The following is a 23,342-nucleotide window of genomic DNA, read 5'->3' as shown; positions in this document are numbered from 1 at the left end:
GGGTCTAGACTGTCAAAATAAGCAAAATCCCTTCCCACACTGATAAACACATACTTGTATATGGCATTCCATTTCTGAGGCAGACTTAAATAGTATGCTAGTTTATTATTGTCTGGAAAGTGAAGCCAAGGAAAAACTGCCAATTTGGCCCTTAAAAAAAATCAAAACCTAATCTTGTCTCAAACTTAATCATTTTTGCTAGGTTTAATAACGAAACAAATTTGTGGACAAAACTTAAGAAATGGAACCTGTCTTTTACACAGTGGAGGAGTTGCAAGTAAAAAAAGTGCAGCTGCAATTAAAATCAAGGAAGAACGGAGATAGCCTCATCCGCCAGAGGGCACACAGCAGAAGCAAGAAGAAACACAATTCTGCAGCCTGTGGAACGAAAACTACATTCACAGAAAGACAGGCAAAATGAAAAGGCAGAGAACTATGTACCAGATGAAGGAACAAGATAAAACCCCAGAAAAACAATTAAATGAACTGGAGATTGGCAACTTTCCAGTAAAAGGATTCAGAACAATGATAGTGAAAATGATCTAGGACCACAGAAAAAGAATGCAGGCAAAGATCGAGAAGATGTAAGAAATGTTTAACAAAGACCTAGAAGAATTAAAGAACAAACACCAAGAAGAATAAAGAACAAACAGAGATGAACAGTACAATAACTGAAATGAAAAATACACTAGAAGCAAACAATACCAAAATAACTGAGGCAGGAGAACGGATAAGGGATCTGGAAGACAGAATGGTGGAATTCACTGCCACAGAACAGAATAAAGAAAAAAGAATGAAAAGAAATGTAGACAGCCTAAGAGACCTCTGGGTCAACATTAAATGCACAAACATTCAAATTACAAGGGTCCCAGAAGGAGAAGAGAGAGAGAAAGGACCCAAGAAAATATCTAAAGAGATTACAGTCAAAAATTTCCCTAAGATGGGAAAGGAAATAGCCACCCAAGTCCAGGAAGAGCAGAGAGTCTCAGGAAGGATTAACCCAAGGAGAAACATACTGAGACACATACTAACCAAATTTACAAAAATTAAAGAAAAATTATTAAAAGCAACAAGAGAAAAATAACAAATAACATACAAGGGAACTCTGTGAGGTTAACAGCTGATTTCTCAGCAAAAATTCTACAGGCCAGAAGGGAGTGGCATGATATATTTAAAGTGATAAAAGGGAAGACCCTACAACCAAGATTACTCTACCTGGCAAGAACCTCTTTCAGATTTGATGGAGAAATCAAAAGCTTTTCAGACAAGCAAAAGCTAAGAGAATTCAGCACCACCAACCCAGCTCTACAACAAATGCAAAAGGAACTTCTGTAAGTGGGAAAGCAGAGAAGAAAAGGACCTACAAAAACAAACCTAAAACAATTAAGAAAATGGTAATAGGAACATACATATCGATAATTACCTTAAACGTGAATGGATTAAATGCTCCAGCCAAAAGACACAGGCTCGCTGTATGGATACAAAAACAAGACCCGTATATACGCTGTCTAAAAGAGACCACTTCAGACCTAGGGACACATACAGACTGAAAGTGAGGGAATGGAAAAAAATGTTCCATGCAAATGGAAATCAAAAGAAAGCTGGAGTTGCAATACTCATATCAGATAAAATAGACTTTAAAATAAAGAATGTTACAAGAGACAAGGAAGGACACTATATAATGATCAAGGGATCAATGCAAGAAGAAGATATCACAATTATAAATATATATGCACCCAGCATAGGAGCACCTCAAGACATAAGGCAACTGGTAACAGCGCTAAAAGAGGAAATCAAAAGTGACATAATAATATTGGGGGACTTTAACTCCTCACTTACACCAATGGACAGATCATCCAAACAGAAAATTAATAAGGAAACATAAGCTTTAAATGACACAATACACCAGATGGATTTAATTGATATTTATAGGACATTCCATCTGAAAACAGCAGGTTACACTTTCTTCTCAAGTGTACATGGAATATTCTCCAGGTTGGATCACATCTTGGGTCACAAATCAAACCTTGGTACATTTAAGAAAAATGAAATCATATCAAACATCTTTTCTGACTACAACTCTATGAGATTAGATATCAATTACAGGGGAAAAAATGTAGAAAACATAAACACAGGGAGGCTAAACAATACGTTAGTAAATAACCAAGAGATCACTGAAGATATCAAAGAGGAAATCAAAAAGATACCTAGAAACAAATGACAATGAAAATACGACGTCCAAAACCTATGGGATGCAGCAAAAGCAGTTCTCAGAGGCAGGTTTATAGCAATACAATCCTACCGCAAAACAAGAAAAACCTCAAATAAATAATCTAACCCTACACCTAAAGGAACTAATGAAAGAAGAGCAAACAAAACCCAAAGTTAGTAGAAGGAAAGAAATCATAAAGATCAGAGCAGAAATAAATGAAATAGAAACAAAGAACACAATAGCAAAGATAAATAAAACTAAAAGCTGGTTCTTTGAGAAGATAAACAAAATTGATAAACCTTTAGACAGACTCCTCAAGAAAAAGAGGGAGAGGATTCAAATCAAAAAAATTAGATATGAAAAAGGAGAAGTTAAAATGGACACCGCAGAAATACAAAGCATCCTAAAAGACTACTACAAGTAACTCCATGCCAATAAAATGGACAACCTGGAAGGAATGGAAAATTTTTAGAAAGGTATAACCTTCCAAGAACGAACCAGGAAGAAACAAAATATGAACAGACCAATCACAAGTAATTTAGTTGAAACTGTGATTAAAAATCTTCCAACAAAATGAAGTCCAGAACCAGATGGCTTCACAGGTGAATTCTATCAAACATTTAGAGAAGAGCTAACACCCATCCCTCTCAAACTCTTCCAAAAAATTGCAGAGAAGGAACACTCTCAAACTCATTCTCTGAGGCCAACATCACCCTGATAACAAAACCAGACAAAGATACTACAAAAAATGAAAATTACAGACCAATATCACTCATGAATATAGATGCAAAAATCCTGAACAAAATAGTAGCAAACAGAATCCAACAACACACTAAGAGAATCATATACCATGATCAAGTGGGATTTATCTCAGGGACGCAAGGATTCTTCAATATAGTCAAATCAGTCAATGTGATACACCATATTAACAAACTGAAGAAGAAAAACCATATGATCATCTCAATAGATGCAGAAAAAGCTTTTGACAAAATTCAACACCCATTTATGATAAAAACTCTCCAGAGAGTGGGCATAGAGGGAACCTCCCTTAATATAATAAAGGCCATATACAACAAACCCACAGCAAACATCATTCTCAATGGTGAAAAACTGAAAGCATTTCCTCTAAGATCAGGAACAAGACAAGGATGCCTGCATTCACCACTATTACTCAACATACTTTTGGAAGTCCTAGCCACAGCAATCAGAGAAGAAATAGAAATAAAATGAATCCAGATCAGAAAAGAAGAAGTAAAACTGTCACTCTCTGCAGATGACATGATACTATACAAACAGAAATATAAAGATGCCACTAGAAAACTACTAGAGCTAATCAATGAATTTGGTAAAGTAGCTGGACACAAAATTAATGCACAGAAATCTCTTGTATTCCTACACACTAACAACGAAAGATCAGAAAGAGTAATTAAGGAAACAATCCCATTCACCATTGCAACAGAAAGAATAAAATACCTAGGAATAAACCTACCTAGGGAGACAAAAGACCTGTACTCAGAAAACTATAAGACACTGATGAAAGAAATCAAAGATGACACAGAGGGAGAGATATACCATGTTCTTGGATTGGAAGAATCAGTATTGTGAAAATGACTGTACCACAGAAAGCAATTTACAGATTCAGTACAATCCCTCTCAAGTTACCAATGTCACTTTTTTACAAAACCTGAACAAAGAAGCTTAAAATATGTATGGAGACACAAAAGACCCCGAATAGCAAGAGCAATCTTGAGGGGAAAAAACGGAGCTGGAGGAATCAGGCTCCCTGACTTCAAATTATACTACAAAGCTAGAGTAATCAAGACAGTATGGTACTGGCACAAAAACAGAAATATAGATCAATGGAACAGGATAGAAAGCTCAGAGAAAAACTCACACACCTATGGTCAACTAATCTATGACAAAAGAGGCAAGGATATACAATGGAGAAAGGACAGTCTCTTCAATAAGGGGTGCTGGGAAAACTGGACAGCTACATGTAAAAGAATGAAATTAGAACACTCCCTAACACCATACACAAAAATAAACTCAAAATGGATTAGAGACCTAAATGTAAGACTGGATGCTATAAAACTCTTCTAGGAAAACGTAGGAAGAACACTCTGACATAAATCACAGCAAGGTCTTTTTTGATCCACCTCCTAGAGTAATGGAAATAAAACCAAAAATAGACAAATGGGACCGAATGAAACTTCAAAGCTTTTGCACAGCAAAGGAAACTACAAACAACACGAAAAGACAGCCCTCAGAAAGGGAGAAAATACTTGCAAATGAATCAACAAAGGATTAATCTCCAAAATATATAAACAATTCATGCAGCTCAATATTAAAAAAGCAAACAACCCAATCCAAAAATGGGCAGACGACCTAAATAGACATTTCTCCAAAGAAGACATACAGATGGCCAAGAAGCACATGAAAAGCTGCTCAACATCCCTAATTATTAGAGTAATGCAAGTCAAAACTACAATGAGGTATCATCTCACACCAGTTAGAAAGGGCATCATCAGAAAATCTACAAACAACAAATGCTGGAGAGGGTGTGGAGAAAAGGGAACCCTCTGGCACTGTTGGTGGGCATGTCAACTGATACAGCCACTATGGAGAACAGTATGGAGGTTCCTTCAAAAACTAAAAATAGAATTACCATACGACCCAGCAATCCCACTACTGGGCATATTCCCAGAGAAAACCACATTTCAAAAAGATACATGCACCCCAGTGTTCAGTGCAGCACCATTTACAATAGACAGGTCACGGAAGCAACCTAAATGCCCATCGACAGACGAATGGATAAAGAAGATGTGGTACATTTATACAATGGAATATTACTCAGCTGTAAAAAGGAACGAAATTGAGTCATTTTTAGAGACGTGGATGGAACTAGAGACTGTCATACGGAATGAAGTAAGTCAGAAAGAGAAAAACAAATATCATATATTAATGCATATATGTGGAATCTAGAAAAATGGTACAGATTAACTGGTTTGCAAGGCAGGAACAGAGACACAGATGTAGAGAAGAAACATATGGACACCAAGGGGGGAAAGTGGCAGCAGGGTGGTGGTGGGATGAATTGGGAGATTGGGATTGACATATATACACTAATATGTATAAAATAGATAACTAATAAGAACCTGCTGTATATAAATAAATTAATTAATTTAAAAAAAATTAACAAAACTATGCCAACTGATTAAACATATCATTACAAGAAATGATTCTGGTGACTGAATGAACAATAAAGATGTAAAAAAAAAATTAGGAAGTGTGGTGAACTTCAGAACCTAGATTCCATAATACTACCAGGATAATTTATCTTTGAGGGATTTTTGCAGGGAAGGAGTATTGGAGTTTCACTCTTCTTTTGCTGTCATTGGCCCTTGCTTCTTACCCCACTGATGCCAGTAAAAAAGTGTAGTACTTTCTTGGAGACATTTAACTTGGGTGAGAAATTAAAGCTGAATTATCTCATGTGGATAAAGATGGAGGTAGGCAGAAAATTAGTAGTAGTAAAAATATTGTCAGTAGAAAATTATCAGGGGAAACCAGCTTGAATCTGAGAAATATCCCTGTGTGTAGGCTTTGCTAAAGCCATGGAACTATTTCCAATGTTAGGAGGTGAGGAAGTCTAAAAGGCTACCACCTGACATGTTAGGCGGTGGGCACTGGGATGGGGGGAATGTCTTGGTATTTCACTTAGAGCTTTGGTGTCAGAGGATTTCATGAATCTGAGTATATTTTCCTGAAGGAAATTACCACCTATAGATACCTAGTAGCTGGCAACAAAAGGTGATGGAAAATAATAAGTTCAGTGCATGAGTAGGTAATGAAGAGAGATATTCCATCCCCCCTCCATGAGAGTTCAATTCTTTTTTATTAAGACAATTTTATGTATTCAATCTAGGTGTAGAATGTAATTTATATTTACTAACTTTCTACCTGTTCTCTAATATGGTCTGGGAATTAATTCATCCAGTATGGATAACATTGTAGAGGGAAACCATTTTGAGTTTTAAATAACTGATTCAAAATGGGATTTCATAAATATTAATAATTGTAATAACTGTCACTTGAATACTTACTAAGTCTCTTATGCTCTGCCATGCCTTGTACATGTGTCACCTCTTTTTGGGCTTACAAAGAACCACCAAGGTTAGTATTAGCATCCCCATTTTATACAGGAAACAGAGGCTTAGAATGTTAAATCACATGCTCATAATTGCACAGCTAGTAAAGGGCAGAACCAGAAGTCATACTCAGTCTGATTCTAAGGCATAACTTCTTAACCTCTAAATTGTCTTAGAGGTTAAGACATTGGAACAGCCAATGAACATTTTAAACTTTGAGACATAAAACCCCTTTCAGAATATAGGTCTCCTCCTGAGACTAAATATAAATATGTACATTGACAGATAATTTCCAGGACATGTAGGCATACATGCTGCCAACCCCCATCCCCATTATTAATTCCATGTTTATTCATATAAATACTAGAATTGAGAAGCCAGAAAACTGACCAAATCCTGTAGAAAATTAGGAAGAAATATGAAAATTGCAATAAAAAGACTTCTAAGGGCTTATCACAAAAATAAACAAGTATTAAAAGGTGGGGTACTGAATTTTTGAAAGTAATCATATATTCTGTAACAAGAAGTATGGAGTTCAATGCAACAAAACTTCAAATACAGTATGTATCATTAAACGTCACCAAAATTTTATTGTGAAAGATTTCTCTTCCTCTTAATCTTCTCCCCGTCCCACCTCACCCTATTCATCCCTTCCCTTGTCTCCTTCCTTTAGTGCCTCAAATACTTATTTAGTGAATACTATGTCCCTTGCACTGTTTTGGCTGTTTGTGATATACCAGAAAAAAAAAAGAAACCAAAGAACAGAACACCAGGACAAAATGAAAATCACTGTCCTCAAGGAGCCTATATTTTAGTGGGAGGACACAGATGATAAAAAATAATATAACAGAAAGTGATAAATGCTATTAATAAAAATAGGGCAAATATGGAGCTAGGCGAATGACAGAGGCAGGTTGTCATTTTAAATAGGATGGTCAGGATAACCCTCACTGAGAAAAGCATACTTAAGCAAAGTTTAAAGGAGGTGAGGGAGTTAACCAAGTAGCTTTCAGAGGAAAGACTGTTCTAGACAGAGGAACAGCCAGTGAATAGGCCCAAGGCAGGAGTGTCCTTAATGAGCTTAAAGCAAGGAAGGAGACTGTGTGGCTGAATGGAGTGAGGGAGGGGGTAGAAACACGGGATAAGGTCAAAGAGATAATGGAAGCCAAAACATATAGGGTCAAGTTGGCCTCATAAGGTCTTTGATGTTTACACTGAGAAAAATGGAGAGCCAATGTAAGATTTTGAGAGTGACATGATCTGACAGGATTTTTTTTTTAACATCTTTGTTGGAATATAATTGCTTTACAATGGTGTGTTAGTTTCTGCTGTATAACAAAGTGAATCAGCTATACATATACATATATCCCAATATCTCCTCCCTCTTGTGTCTCCCTCCCATCGTCCTTATGCCACCCCTCTAGGTGGTGACAAAGCACCGAGCTGATTTCCCTGTGCTCTGTGGCTGCTTCCCACTAGCTATCTACTTTACATTTGGTTGTGTATATATGTCCATGCCACTCTCTCACTTTGTCCCAGCTTACACTTCCCCTTCCCCATGTTGTCAAGTCCGTTCTCTAGGTCTCCTTCTTTATTCCTGTCCTGTACCTAGGTTCATCAGAACTTTTGTTGTTTTTTTTTTAGATTCCATATATATGTGTTAGCATACAGTATTTGTTTTTCTCTTTCTGACTCACTTCACTCTGTATGACAGACTCTAGGTCAATCCACCTTACTACAAAATAGTTCACTTTCACTTCTTTTAATGGCTAATATTCCAATGTATATATGTACCACATCTTCTTTATCCATTCGTCTGTCGATGGACACTTAGGTTGTTTCCAAGTCCTGGCTAGTGTACATAGTGCTGCAATTAACACTGTGGTACATGACTCCTTTTGAATTATGGTTTTCTCAGGGTATATACCCAGTAGTGGGATTGCTGGGTCATATGGTAGTTCTATTTTTAGTTTTTTAAGGAATCTCCATACTGTTCTCCATAGTGGCTGTATCAATTTACATTCCCACCAACAGTGCAAGAGGGTTCCCTTTTCTCCACACTGTCTCCAGCATTTATTGTTTGTAGATTTTTAGAGGATGGTCATTCTGACGGGTGTGAGGTGATACCTCATTGTAGTTTTGATTTGCATTTTGCTAATGATTAGTTATGTTGAGCATCCTTTCATGTGTTTGTTGGCAATCTCTATATCTTCTTTGGAGAAATATCTATTTAGGTCTTCTGCCCATTTTGGGATTGGGTTGTTTGTTTTCTTGATACTGAGCTGCATGAGCTGCCTGTATATTTTGGAGATTAATCCTTTGTCAGCTGCTTCATTTACAAATATTTTCTCCATATCTGAGGGTTGTCTTTTCATCTTGTTTATGGTTTCCTTTGCTGTGCAAAAGCTTTTAAGTTTCATTAGGTCCCATTTGTTTATTTTTGTTTTTATTTCCATTTCTCTAGGAGGTGAGTCAAAAGGACCTTGTTATGATTTATGTCATAGAGTGTTCTGCCTATGTTTTCCTGTAAGCGTTTTATAGTGTCTGGCCTTACATTTAGGTCTTTAATCCATTTTGAGTTTATTTTTGTGCATGGTGTTAGGTAGTGTTCTAATTTCATTCTTTTACATGTAGTACTCCAGTTTTCCCAGCACCACTTATTGAAGAGACTCTCTTTTCTCCATTGTATATTCTTGCCTCCTTTACCAAAGATAAGGTGACCATATGTGCATGGGTTTATCTCTGGGCTTTCTATCCTGTTCCATTGATCTATATTTCTGTTTTTGTGCCGGTACCATACTCTCTTGATTACTGTGTCTTTGTAGTATAGTCTTAAGTCCAGGAGCCTGATTCCTCCAGCTGCATTTTTCTTTCTTCTCAAGATTGCTTTGGCTGGGCTTCCCTGGTGGCACAGTGGTTAAGAATCTGCCTGCCAATGCAAGGGACACAGGTTCGAGCCCTGGTCAGGGAAGATCCCACATGCTGCGGAGCAACTAAGCCGATGTGCCACAGGCTGAGCTCTAGAGCCTGCAAGCTACAACTACTGAGCCCACATGCCACAACTACTGCAGCCTGCACACTCAGAGTCTGTGCTCTGCAACAAGCCATGACAATGAGAAGACCGTGCACTGCAACAAAGAGTAGCCCCTGCTCACTGCAACTAGAGAAAGCCTGTGCACAGTAACGAAGACCCAACATAGTCAAACAAAAATAAATAAATAAATAAATTTACTAAAAAAAAAAAAAGACTGATTTGGCTATTCAGGGTCTTTTGTGTTTTCATACAAATTGTGAATTTTGTTCCAGTTCTGTGAAAAATGCCATTGGTAGTTTCATAGGGATTGCACTGAAAATGTAGATTGCTTTGGGTAGTATAGTCATTTTCATAATGTTGATTCTTCCAATCCAAGAAAGTGGTATATCTCTCCATCTGTTTGTATCATCTTTAATTTCTTTCATCAGTGTCTTATAGTTTTCTGCATACAGGTCTTTTGTCTCCTTAGGTAGGTTTATTCCTAGATATTTTATTCTTTTTGTTACAATGGTAAATGGGAGTCTTTCCTTAATTTCTCTTTTAGACTTTTCATCATTAGTGTATAGGAATGCAAGAGATTTCTGTGCATTAATTTTGTTTCCTGCAACTTTACCAAATTCATTGATCAGCTCTGGTGCTTTCTGGTAGCATCTTTAGGATTCTCCATATATAATTATCATGTCATCTGCAAAGAGTGACAGTTTTACTTCTTCTTTTCCGATTTGGATTCTTTTTATTCCTTTTTCTTTTCTGATTGCCGTGGCTAAAACTTCCAAAACTATGTTGAATAATAGTGGTGAGAGTGGGCAACCTTGTCTTGTTCCTGATCTTACAGGAAATGGTTTCAGTTTTTTACCATTGAGAACGATGTTGGCTGTAGATTTGTCACATATGTCCTTTATTATGTTGAGGTAGGTGACCTGATAGGATTAAATGAATTACCCTTACTCTGGCTGCTCTGCTAAAACCATACTGTAGTGGACAAGGGTAGAAGCAAGGAAATAAGTTAGGAGGTTTTACAATAATCCAGGTGAGAAAGAATGACAGATCATAAGTAGAACTGAGAAATAGTTAAATTCTGACAGTACTTTGTAATATAAGCATTTAATTCTATATATTTCCCTCTAAGCACTGCTTTAGCGGTATCCCATAAATTGATGTGCTGTGTATTGTTTTCATTGAATTCAAAATGATTCCTAATTTCCTCTGTGATTTCCTCTTTTGACCCATGGGTTATTTAGAAATAATTAGTTTTATTTGCCACTATTTAGGAACTTTCTAGATATCTTTCTATTCGTGATTTCTAGTTTAATTCTGTTAAAGTCCCAAACATACTATATACAATTTCAATTCATTTAAGTGTATTAAGGCTGTATGACCCAGAAGATGATCCATCTTGGAGGAAGACTCATCCACCAGAGGGCAGACAGCAGATGCAATAGGAAATACAGTTCTACAGCCTGTGGAATGAAAACCACGTTCACAGAAAGACAGACAAAATGAAAAGGCAGAGGACTTTGTACCAGATGAAGGAACAAGATAAAACCCCAGGAAAACAACTAAATGAAGTGGAGATAGGCAACCTTCCAGAAAAAGATTCAGAATAATGATAGTGAAGATGATCCAAGACATCGGAAAAAGAATGGAGGCAAAGATCAAGAAGATGTAAGAAATGTTTAACAAAGAACTAGAAGAATTAAAGAACAAACAAACAGAGATGAACAATACAATAAGTGAAACGAAAACAACACTAGAAGGAATCAATAGCAGAATAACTGAGGCAGAAGAACGGATAAGTGACCTGGAAGACGGAATGGTGGAATTCACTGCTGCAGAACAGAATAAAGAAAAAAGAATGAGAAGAAATGAAGACAGCCTAAGAGACCTCTGGGACAACACTGAAAGCAACGACATACGCATTATAGGGGTCCCAGAAGGAGAAGAGAGAGAGAAATGGCCAGAGAAAATATGTGAAGAGATTATAGTCGAAAACTTCCCTAACATGGGAAAGGAAATAGCCACCCAAGCCCAGGAAGAGCAGAGAGTCTCCGGAAGGATAAACCAAAGGAGAAACATGCTGAGACACATAGTAATCAAATTTACAAAAATTAAAGACAAACAAAAATTACTGAAAGCAGCAAGGGAAATATGAAAAATACATACAAGGGAATTCCCATAAGGTTAACAGCTGATTTCTCAGCAGAAACTCTACAAGCCAGAAAGGAGTGGCAATGACATATTAAAAGTAATGAAAGGGAAGAAACTACAACCAGGATTACTCTACCTGGCAAGAATCTCATTCAGATTTGATGGAGAAATCAAAAGCTTTTCAGGCAAGCAAAAGCTAAGAGAATTCAGCACCACCAAACCAGCTCTACAACAAATGCTAAAGGAACTTCTCTAAGTGGGAAAGAAGAGAAGAAAAGGACCTACAAAAACAAACCCAAAACAATTAAGAAAATGGTAATAGGAACATACATATCAATAATTACCTTAAACGTGAATGGAGTAAATGCTCCAACCAAAAGACACAGGCTCTCTGTATGGATACAAAAACGAGACCCATATATATGCTGTCTACAAGAGACCCACTTCAGACTTAGAGACACATACAGACTGAAAGTGAGGGGATGGAAAAAGATGATCCACGCAAATGGAAATCAAAAGAAAGCTGGACTTGCAATACTCATGTCAGATAAAATAGACTTTAAAATAAAGAATGTTACAAGAGACAAGGAAGACACTATATAATGATCAAGGGATCAATGCAAGAAGAAGATATAACAATTATAAATATATATGCACCCAACATAGGAGCACCTCAAGACATAAGGCAACTGCTAACAGCTCTAAAAGAGGAAATCGACAGTAACACAATAATAGTGGGGAACTTTAACTCCTCACTTACACCAATGGACAGATCATCCAAAATGAAAATTAATAAGGAAACAAAAGCTTTAAATGACACAGCTAGATTTAATTGATATTTATAGGACATTCCATCCAAAAACAGCAGATAACACTTTCTTCTCAAGTGCACACGGAACATTCTCCAGGATAGATCACCTCTTGGGCCAAAAATCAAGCCTTGGTAAATTTAAGAAAACTGAAATCATATCAAGCATCTTTTCCAACCACAACGCTGTGAGATTAGAAGTAAATTACAGGGGGAAAAAAACATAAAAATTACAAACACATGGAGGCTAAACAATACATTAGTAAATAACCAAGAGATCACTGAAAAAATCAAAGAGGAAATAAAAAACTACCTAGAGACAAATGACAATGAAAACACGACGATCCAAAACCTATGGGATGCAGCAAAAGCAGTTCTAAGAGGCAAGTCTATACCAATACAAGCCTCCCTCAAGAAACAAGAAACATCTCAAATAAACAATCTAACCTTACACCGAATGGAACTAGAGAAAGAAGAACAAACAAAATGCAAAGTTAGCAGAAGGAAAGAAATCATAAAGATCAGAGCAGAAATAAATGAAAAAGAACAAAGAAGACAATAGCAAAGATCAATAAAACTAAAAGCTGGTTCTTTGAGAAGATAAACAAAATTGATAAACCATTAGCCAGACTCATCAAGAAAAAGAGGGAGAGGATTCATATCAATAAAATTAGAAATGTAAAAGAAGTTACAAGAGACACCGCAGAAATACAAAGCATCCTAAGAGACTACTATTAGTAACTCTATGCCAATAAAATGGACAACCTGGAAGAAATGCACATATCCTTAGAAAGGTATAACCTTCTACGAATGAACCAGGAAGAAATAGGAAATATGAACAGACCAATCACAGGTAATGAAATTGAAACTGTGATTAAAAACCTTCCAACAAACAAAAGTCCAGAACCAGATGGCTTCACAGGTGAATTCTATCAAACATTTAGAGAAGAGCTAACACCTACCTTTCTCAAACTCTTCCAAAAATTGCAGAGAAGGAAAACTCCCAAACTCATTCTATGAGGCCACCATCACCCTGATAACAAAACCAGACAAAGATACTACAAAAAAAGAAAAATATAGACCAATATCACTCATGAATATAGATGCAAAATCCTGAACAAAATACTAGCAAACAGAATCCAACAACACATTAAAAGGATCATATACCACGATTAAGTGGGATTTATCCCAGGGATGCAAGGATTCTTCAATATAGTCAAATCAATCAATGTGATAAACCATATTAAGAAACTGAAGAATAAAAACCATATGATCATCTCAATAGATGCAGAAAAAGCTTTTGACAAAATTCAACACCGATTTATGATAAAAACTCTCTAGAAAGTGGGCATAGAGGGAACCTACCTCAACATAATAAAGGCCATATACAACAAACCCACAGCAAACATCATTCTCAATGGTGAAAAACTGAAAGCATTTTCTCTAAGATCAGTTTTTTCGCTAAGATCAGAACAAGACAAAGATATCCACCTTGCCACTTTTATTCAACACAGTTTGGGAAGTCCTAGCCACGGCAATCAGAGAAGAAAAGGAAATAAAAGTAATACAAGTTGGAAAAGAAGAAGTAAAACTGTCAGTTTGCAGATGACATGATACCATACATAGAGAATCCTAAAGATGCCACTAGAAATCTACTAGAGCAAATCAATGAATTTGGTAAAGTAGCAGGATACAAGATCAACACACAGAAATCTCTTGCATTCCTAAACACTGATGATAAAAAATGTCAAAGAGGAATTAAGGAAACACTCCGAATTAACCATTGCAACAAAAAGAATAAAATATGTAGGAATAAACCTACATAGAGAGACAAAAGACCTTTATGCAGAAAAGTATAAGACACTGATGAAAGAAATTAAAGATGATACAAACAATGGAGAGATATACCACGCTCTTGGATTGGAAGAATCAACATTGTGAAAATGACTCTACTACCCAAAGCAATCTACAGATTCAATGCAATCCCTATCAAATTACCAATGGCATTTTTTACAGAAGTAGAACAAAAAATCTTAAAATTTGTATGGACACACAAAAGACCCCAAATAGCCAAAGCAGTCTTGAGGGAAAAAAACGGAGCTGGAGGAATCAGACTCTCTGACTTCAGACTATACTACAAAGCTACAGTAATCAAGAGAGTATGGTACTGGCACAAAAACAGAAATATATATCAATGGCACAGGATAGAAAGCCCAGAGATAAACCCACACACCTATGGTCAATTAATCTATGACAAAGGAGGCAAGGATATACAATGAAGAAAAGACAGTCTCTTCAATAAGAGGTGCTGGGAAACCTGGACAGCTACATGTAAATGAATGAAATTAGAACACTCCCTAACACCATGCACAAAAATAAACTCAAAATGGATTAGAGACCTAAAGGTAAGAGTGGACACTATAAAACTCTTAGAGGAAAACATAGGAAGAAGACTCTTTGACATAAATCACAGCAAGATCTTTTTTGATCCACCTCCTAGAGTAATGGAAATAAAACCAAAAATAAACAAATGGGACCTAATGAAACTTCAAAGCTTTTGCAAAGCAAAGGAAACTACAAAGAAGACAAAAAGACAACCCTCAGAAAGGGAGAAAATATTTGCAAATGAAGCAACTGACAAAGGATTAATCTCCAAAACATACAAGTAACTCATGCAGCTCAATATCAAAAAAACAAAAACCTAATCCAAAAATGGGCAGACGACCTAAATAGACATTTCTCCAAAGAAGATATACAGATTGCCAACAAACACATGAAAGAATGCTCAACATCATTAATCATTAGAGAACTGCAAATCAAAACTACAATGAGGTATCACCTCACACCAGTCAGAATGGCCATCATCAAAAAATCTGCAAACAATAAATGCTGGAGAGTGTGTGGAGAAAAGGGAACACTCTTGCACTGTTGGTGGGAATGTAAATTGATACAGCCACTATGGAGAATAGTATGGAGGCGCCTTAAAAAACTATAAATAGAACTATCATACAAGCCAGCAATCCCACTACTAGGCATATACCCTGAGAAAACCGTAATTCAAAAGGAGTCATGTACCACAATGTTCATTGCAGCCCTATTTACAATAGCCAGGTCATGGAAGCAAGCTAAATGCCCAACAACAGATGAATGGATAAGGAAGATGTAGTACATATATACAATGGAATATTACTCAGCCATAAAAAGGAATGAAATTGGGTCATTTGTTGAGATGTGGATGGATCTAGAGACTGTCATACAGAGTGAAGTAAGTCAGAAAGAGAAAAACAAATATCGTATATTAACTCATATATGTGGAACCTAGAAAAATGGTACAGGTGAACCGGCTTGCAGGGTAGAAATTGAGACACTGATATAGAGAACAAATGTATGGACACCAAGGGGGGAAAGCGGCAGTGGGGGTTGGGGTGGGAGTGTGGTGTGATGAATTGGGAGATTGGGATTGACATGGATACACTAACATGTATAAAATGGATAAATAATAAGAACCTGCTGTGTAAAAAAATAAATAAAATAAAATGCAAAAATTCAAAAAAATGAAGAAAACACTGGTAAAAAAGAAGATGGTCTACCTTAGTACATGTTCCTTTTGAAGTGGAAAACAATTTCTATTCTACAGTTGTTGGATGGAGTGTCCTACAATTATTAATTAAGTCAAGTTGTCAATAATGTTTAGGTCTTTTATATCCTGAACATACTTTCTATTTGTCCTATCAATTGCTGAGAGAGGAGTGTTGCTCTCCAACCATAATTGTGAATTTTTTCCTTTCTATCAGTTTTTACTTTATGTATTTTGAAGGTCTGTTGCTAGATACATACACATGTAGGATTATAATGTTTTCCTGGAGAATTGACCTTTTTATCGTTATGTAATGCTCCTCTTTATCTCTGGTAATATTTATTATTCTAAAGTCTACTTTGTCAGTTATAAACATAGCTACTCAGCTTTCTTTTGATTAGTATTTTCATAGTATATATTTTCCCATCTCTTTACTTTTAACTTATCTGTGTTCTATATTTAGAATGGGTTTCTGTGCTTCCCTGGTGGTGCAGTGGTTAAAAATTCGCCTGCCAATGCAGGGGACACGGGTTCGAGCCCTGGTCCAGGAAGATCCCACATGCCGTGGAGCAACTAAGCCCATGCGCCACAACTACTGAGCCTGTGCTCTAGAGTCTGCGAGCCACAACTACTGAGCCTGCATGCCACAACTACTGAAGCCCGCGTGCCTAGAGCCCGCGCTCCACAACAAGAGAAGCCACCACAATGAGAAGCCCGCGCACTGCAATGAAGAGTAGCCCCCACTCGCTGCAACTAGAGAAAAGCCTGCATGCAGCAATGAAGACCCAATGTGGCCATAAATAAAATAAAAATAAATAAATTCATTTAAAAAAAAAAAACGTGTTTAAAAAAAAAAATGGGTTTCTTGGAGACAGCATATAGTTGAATCTTGCTTTCTTAGCCAACCTGACATTCTGGGCTTTTAGATGATGTGTTTATTTCATTTACATTTAATATAATTATTTCATGGTTAGATCAAACTCTTTCTTGCTAGCTGTTTCCTAATGTTTTATCCATTCTTTGTTTCTTTTTTCCTTTTTCTGCCTTCTTTTGAATTCAGAGTGTTGTTTTTATTCTAGTTTATTTCTACTATGGGCTTTTACCTTTTTATAAAAAGGTCTGTGGTTGCTATATGTTTTAAAATATATGTTTAATTAATCAAGATCTACCTTAAAACCATATTACATCACTTCAAATGTAGTGTAAGGACCTTAAAATAGTATATGCCCAATATTTAAAAAAGAATATATACAATGTATATGTATAACTTAATCACTTTGCTGTATAGCAGAAATTAACACAACATTGTAAATCAACTATACTTCAATAAACGTATTGAAAAAAATAGTATATGCCCAACTGCTCCCTCGCATCTGCTTTTGTCAGACTTATGTTTACATTTGCAAAAAATATATAATACATTACTACTGTTTTTGCTTTAGATAGTTATCTCTTGAAGGAACTAAAATAAGAAAAATTAATTTTATATTACCTTGTTTTACTCCATTTCCCATACTCTTCATTTCTTGATGTAGATCCAGGTTTATGGTTGGTCTAATATTCCTTTTTGCCCGAGGAACTTCCTGAATTCTGAATATATTTTTAAGGTAGAGCCAATGAGGTTTCCAGACGTATTGGATATAGCCTTTGAGAGAAAGCAAAGTCAAGTATGACCTCAAGGCTGATAAATCAAAATAACAGCACCAAATAATTTTTCAAAAGTGCATTTAGAGGGACATCTCTGGTGGTCCAGTGGGTAAGACTCCAAGTTCCCATTGCAGGGGTCCCGGGTTTGAACCCTGGTCGGGGAACTAGATCCCAAATCCATACCACAAGCTAAGAAGCCCACGTGCCACAACTAAGATAGGGCACACCCTAATACTTTTTAAAAATTAAAAAGAAAACTTAAAAAAATGCATTTAGGAAGAGATACTAGTGTGAAAACAAATTCAACTCTAAAAGAATACAACTTGATACACCTAATGTATTTTATAATCAGATATCTGCCATGGATTTTTCTGCCTCTCAAAGTTCCAATTTCAAAGACACGTAGAAGTTCTGATGGGGGGGAACAATAGATCCTGTCTGTGTGACTCCTATATAAATATATGCCTACTTTCTTTCCTCCTTGTCAAACTGGATGCAAAACTCAATCCCTTCACTAGTTTCAACAGGAAATCTACTCCTCCCACATTTACCAGGTTTCCTCATCTTTCTTTCACTTTCTCATGTGGTCTTTGTTCCCTCTCTATGAAATTGCTTCCTGTGAATTTTGAATTCCTCTTATTTTGTGTAGAATATAAGGATCTCCTACACTCAGCATTATATACACGATACTGCTTAGGGAGGTTATCAGAATAAAGGAGGCTTCAGGAGCTGCCTTTCTTAGAAATTTAGGTATATAAATACACCTTACTGTTCTAGGTAAAGTTCACCTGGAATTTGCAGGCAGGAGGTTTATCAGAAGTGCTCTTGAAAACAGAAGTGCTCTTTGAAGGAGCAAGGGAAGCTAGATTAAGTAAGGGTAGAATTTGAAATGAGATACAGTTGAAACAGTAGTCTCAGCGAATGCCACAGAGATCCCTCAAGAATGAGTTGATCCTACAAAGATGTCCCACATTAAGGAATGTGCCCCACAACAATCAATCATCAGATATGGCTGCCCCCAGGAACTAGAGCTGAGACTTGAGCATGGCAGTTTCCTTCAGCTGAGGGCAATTCCCAGAGCTGGATGCAACTGTAAGTAATCAGTAGTCAATACTCCCAGCATCTGGGACCATGAAGCCTTAACCAGGAAGGGGAATCTAGGAGGTCTCCAAATGCATCCACTACAGTCCATCCCATGCCATTTAGTTCCACTTGCTTTGTACAGCATATTCCCTCCACAAGGAAACAACTCCTTCAGGATTACAATTCTCCTCCTTTCCTCGGAAAGCTTTTAGAGGAAGTTTAGTGCGACAAACTAGTGTTAGCCTCCTTCTCCCTTTCTCCTTCCTCCCCCACCCTCAGCTGCCCTCACCCCTCCAACTATTCTCTAGTCTGCACCTGATATTTATAGTCTCCCTCATCTATTAACCTCGTCTACTAGAGTTCACCCACCCTTGACAATCGATGGGTAGTCAGCTGGTCTCCAGCACTTACTTGGTGGATGACCCAGGCCCCTTTCCCTGAGGGGGTCTGGGCCCATAGTTGCTGTGCCCTTTTCAGGTTGTGGCTTCTGCACATGTCCATTTACCATTAAAATTGGTTAGAGCAATACCAAGAACCCCCTTCCCTTCACCTTCTTCTCTAAGCAGATCACTTGTGTGCCAACTGTATTATATTTAATGTGCCATTAAACACCTACAGGATGTAGAGTTGTGGGGATGGGAAGAACAAGTTCCCCAAATGGGCCATTGGAAGTGATAATAAGCATAGTCCCTTCTCCTTGCAACCCTTAGTTCCCAGATCCACGTATTTTCCCTTGGAGAATACAGCAGCACATAATGGTTGATGATTTAGGGTGTGCTCTTGATTCTGTAGGATGAAGGTATATACCACATTCTTGCACAGTATAATTTCCAACTTTCCACCTTAGGTGTATACCTTCAAAAAGCCATTCCATCACTATCAGGCCGGCAGAATCAGGGTGGTAAAATGTGATAGGACCAGTGAGTCTCATGGTCAGATGCCTACTGTTACACCTCATTTGATGTAAAGTGCATTGCTTGGGCGAATGAAATTTATGTAGGATCACATATTGGTAGATCAAACATTTTGTTTGCTCATGGATAATGGTGCAGCCTATGAGTCTAATGAGCAGGAAAGGCAATCATATAGAGAACACCACTCAAAATAAATTTCTGCCTCTCGAGATTTCACAGACACAGTGTAATCAACTTTGTCTAGTTGGTCCCCTCAAGGTACGGTGCCATATTAGAGGGCAACATTAGTCTTGCTGCTGGTAGCTTAGATGATAGGCAGCAGCACTATTAGGTCTGCTCTGGAGTGTCCACATTGTTGGGCTCATGCACAGCCTCCATCCGTGTCTCCACAGTTTCTCCTGTATAAACCCTTTGTGCAACACCGCAGTGACTTTCAACAAAGACTGGCTAAGTTATTCTACATGGTTATTTAGTGCCCCTTCAACAGATTCTCTCTGGTGGGCATTTTGATGTGAATCAAAGACATCCACACTTTATGCCCATGCTTATATGTCAAATCAAATGCCTCTTCTCGAAAACTCACTCTTCTTTCTCCTTCCAAGCCCCTGAACAATTAACCAAACCGTTTGTCACTGCTAATGAGTCCATGTGTAATCTTATATCAACCTGTTTCTCTTTTGACACAAAATAAATAATCATGCACACACCCAAACCTCTGCCAATGGTGAGACTGTCCCTCACTGCTGTCTTTCAAGGTTACCCTGAGTGAGGCTTTTGGGCAAAAGTCCAAATTTTGTATCAGTTGTCTACTGTTGTGTAACAAACTACCCCAAAACCAAGTGGTTTAAAACAACAACAGTTTATTATTTCTTAAAGTGAGATGACAAACATGGCCAAGGATGGAGACAAATGAAATGGAATGAAGGTGAGTCATAAAATGAGTATGTCCAGTACGGTGATTGTGATACCATCACCAATGAAACATGGTAGGACATGGGATAGAGACTGAGCTAGACAATAAAGTTTTAAATAAACATAGGAGATAAAAGAGAAAATCTTCATGCTTCCTACTAAACAAAACCAGAATTCCTTACCTTTGTCTTCAGGCCTCTCCTCACTTTAGACTTTCTTTTCCTGTTAAATATTCTCCTCCAGTGCCAATTTTAAGACCCTATCAGAAACTATTGTGAGGAAACGGCCTTCTCCCTACTGCCTTCATGTTATTCCTTCATCCTGGAGTTTCCCTCCTACCCCATCACACTCCAACCCTTTATGAAATACTTAATTACTTTTTCTGATCCAACTCAAATTCTTTTTCCGAAGTAAGCCAGGACATATGTAAACAAATGGAGCCCCCATGAAGAAACTCCTGTCAAGAATAAACCTTTCCTCCCCTGAACCCACTGAAATCCTTAAAAGCAGTGGCCAACGCTTACTGACCTTTATACTGCTGCACAAAGCACGTACAGGTGTTTACGGTTTAATAATTGAATGACTCAGTACCTTCATGCTTAGACCATACAGCCTTGTATGATACTTTGGAGTCATTTATCATTTCTATAAGTTAAAATCTCTTTGAAGTCAGAGACCAGGTCATAATTTTGATTTCCCTAGCATGTAGCAAAATGTCATGACACTTAGTATCAAAATGTTTAAGTTAATTAGTTATGGGAATTACTGCTAATCAAGGACACATGAAAAGGGAAGGTGCTCTGTTATAAGAACAAGCCTCAGTGGTTTCCACGAATCCACTTTTGAAGGTGGAATGGCCCTTTAGAGATGTCTTGAGAATCAAGGTAAGGGGGACGAATCTTTGCATTCTGTATGACCCAGGCATTGAATGTGTGCTGCATCCCAGGAAGAGCGCATAACTTTGAGTGAAGCCGCTTCCTTGAGCCAGGGGCAATTCCTGAAGAAGAACACAGCTGTGAGCTGTCAGCATCCAAAATTCCAGTCAACTTGGAGAGAACTTGGTTCTAGAAGGGGATGTGGGTGGTACACAACAGCATCAAATACAGCATCCTGAGGGGGAAATGGAGCCTCCTGTTCACCTTCTGTACAAATCCTCTTCTGAGGTATAGGTGAAAAAACAGGACTGAATTTACTTTTGGCACCTAAGCCTCAAACTCCTCTGTGAGCCCAAACAACTTTTTTTTTTTCCTTTGAGGATTTAAATTGGTACCTGAGCTATTTCTTTCTTTTTTTTTTTTTTTAATTTAATTAATTAATTTATTTATAGCTGTGTTGGGTCTTTGCTTCTGTGCGAGGGCTTTCTCTAGTTGTGGCAAGCGGGGGCCACTCTTCATCGCGGTGCGCGGGCCTCTCACTATCATGGCCTCTCTTGTTGCGGAGCACAGGCTCCAGACGCGCAGGCTCAGTAGTTGTGGCCCACGGGCCCAGCCACTCCGTGGCATGTGGGATCTTCCCAGACCAGGGCTCGAACCCGTGTCCCCTGCATTGGCAGGCAGATTCTCAACCACTGTGCCACCAGGGAAGCCCTGAGCTATTTATTTCTGATTCTGCCCTGTCACTTGGATACTGGGAAGGTTTTTCACACTCACCTACACAGTGCCAGTCACTCGTGCCAATACCGCTGCTGCCCCAGCCTAATCAGGCAGGGTCTTCCTGCATCAGCAGCCATCTCTGTGGCATAGTGCTTTCTGGGTGTTATACAGTTGTCCTTAGACTGAAGATCACAGCTTTAGAGAATATGGGCCTGAAAAAAAAATTCCCACCAGCATCCTCTACCATCTTTTCCACTCTCAGAATCAAGGCTGACTTTTGGGTTAATGACTTCTACATACAAGGAAGGAGCATCAGCTTCTGTTGTTTTCAGCGCTTACATGCATGATCTCTGCCTCCTACAAGAAGGAGCCAGAGTATCTATTGGGCAATTTTGCTTGCAGGGATTAGCTGTCTCCTTGGTTCCTCCTTGTTTTCTGCTCTTAGTTTCTGGATGGCTAAGGAAAGTCTCCCCTAGCAAGTGTTGTTTGCTTGGAAATACCCATCTTTTCTATAACAAAATTTTAAAAGGGGTTGGGGGAGAAAGATACTTCCACCTGGCAACCTATGCATTAAAAATGTACCATATAAATGAGTAGCTCCTAAGTTAAAGGTGGATGGTTCCAGCTGTTCTCTCTGAGATAGACTTCATACACTAAGTTAATGGACACAGTCTCTCACCAGGTTTTCTGAGAGGGAGGTTGATTTTACTGTTAAACCAGCAACATCGGCTGCAACTCCCCAAGTCTCTACTAAGGTCTCCAGTTCAAGTCTGCCATTTGGTTGGGTTCCATCAAGACAGGATCTGTCACCTTTCTCTCTCCTCTTCTTGTATAAATCTTTACTAACAAGGCGAATTTAGATCTCCCATTCTAAAGCTTCTCCAATAATGCCTTACTGTATGTCGCTCTTGTAATAACATGCTTTGACTGAATCTGATTTTCCAAACTGTTCAATAGCACTTTGTCATATGGCTCATTGCAAAAGACTCTCTAGCATTAACACATTTCCAGAGAACTTTTCTCCTTCCTGTTGGTACATGGTAGGGGAGCAGATGTACCAGTCTCTGCAACTTTCCACATTATCAAGTACACCTGTCGATGCTGTCAAGTATTTCGTCACAGAGGTGAAGCTCTGGCAGAACTGAGATCATGTGTACCTCCTAATGCCAAGCCTGTAAATTTTCTTTTAATCTCCCTCACATCTCTGCCTCTGAAACCTGCCACTGTTGCAACACAGCATGCTCTCTTCAAACTCACAATCCTGCTG

The 23,342-nt window shown here is 37.9% G+C and overlaps 1 long non-coding RNA gene across 1 annotated transcript in view; it reads right to left on the bottom strand.

Annotated features, from left to right (window-relative positions):
- The window catches only part of LOC116756543, a 125,632-nt gene extending 102,541 nt beyond the window's left edge, over positions 1-23,091 (bottom strand). The window contains exons 1-2 of the long non-coding RNA XR_004350676.1: positions 22,133-23,091; positions 17,420-17,572 (exon numbers count right to left, since the gene is read on the bottom strand). This is a non-coding gene — a long non-coding RNA (uncharacterized LOC116756543). The remainder of the gene's footprint in view (positions 1-17,419; positions 17,573-22,132) is intronic.
- Between the last annotated feature and the right edge of the window lie 251 nt (positions 23,092-23,342).

The sequence above is a fragment of the Phocoena sinus genome, chromosome 7 (genome assembly GCF_008692025.1).
Source record: "Phocoena sinus isolate mPhoSin1 chromosome 7, mPhoSin1.pri, whole genome shotgun sequence".
Lineage (NCBI taxonomy): Eukaryota > Metazoa > Chordata > Mammalia > Artiodactyla > Phocoenidae > Phocoena > Phocoena sinus.
The sequence above is the reverse complement of the archived record's forward strand: the minus strand, read 5'-3'. Positions and strand labels throughout refer to the sequence as shown.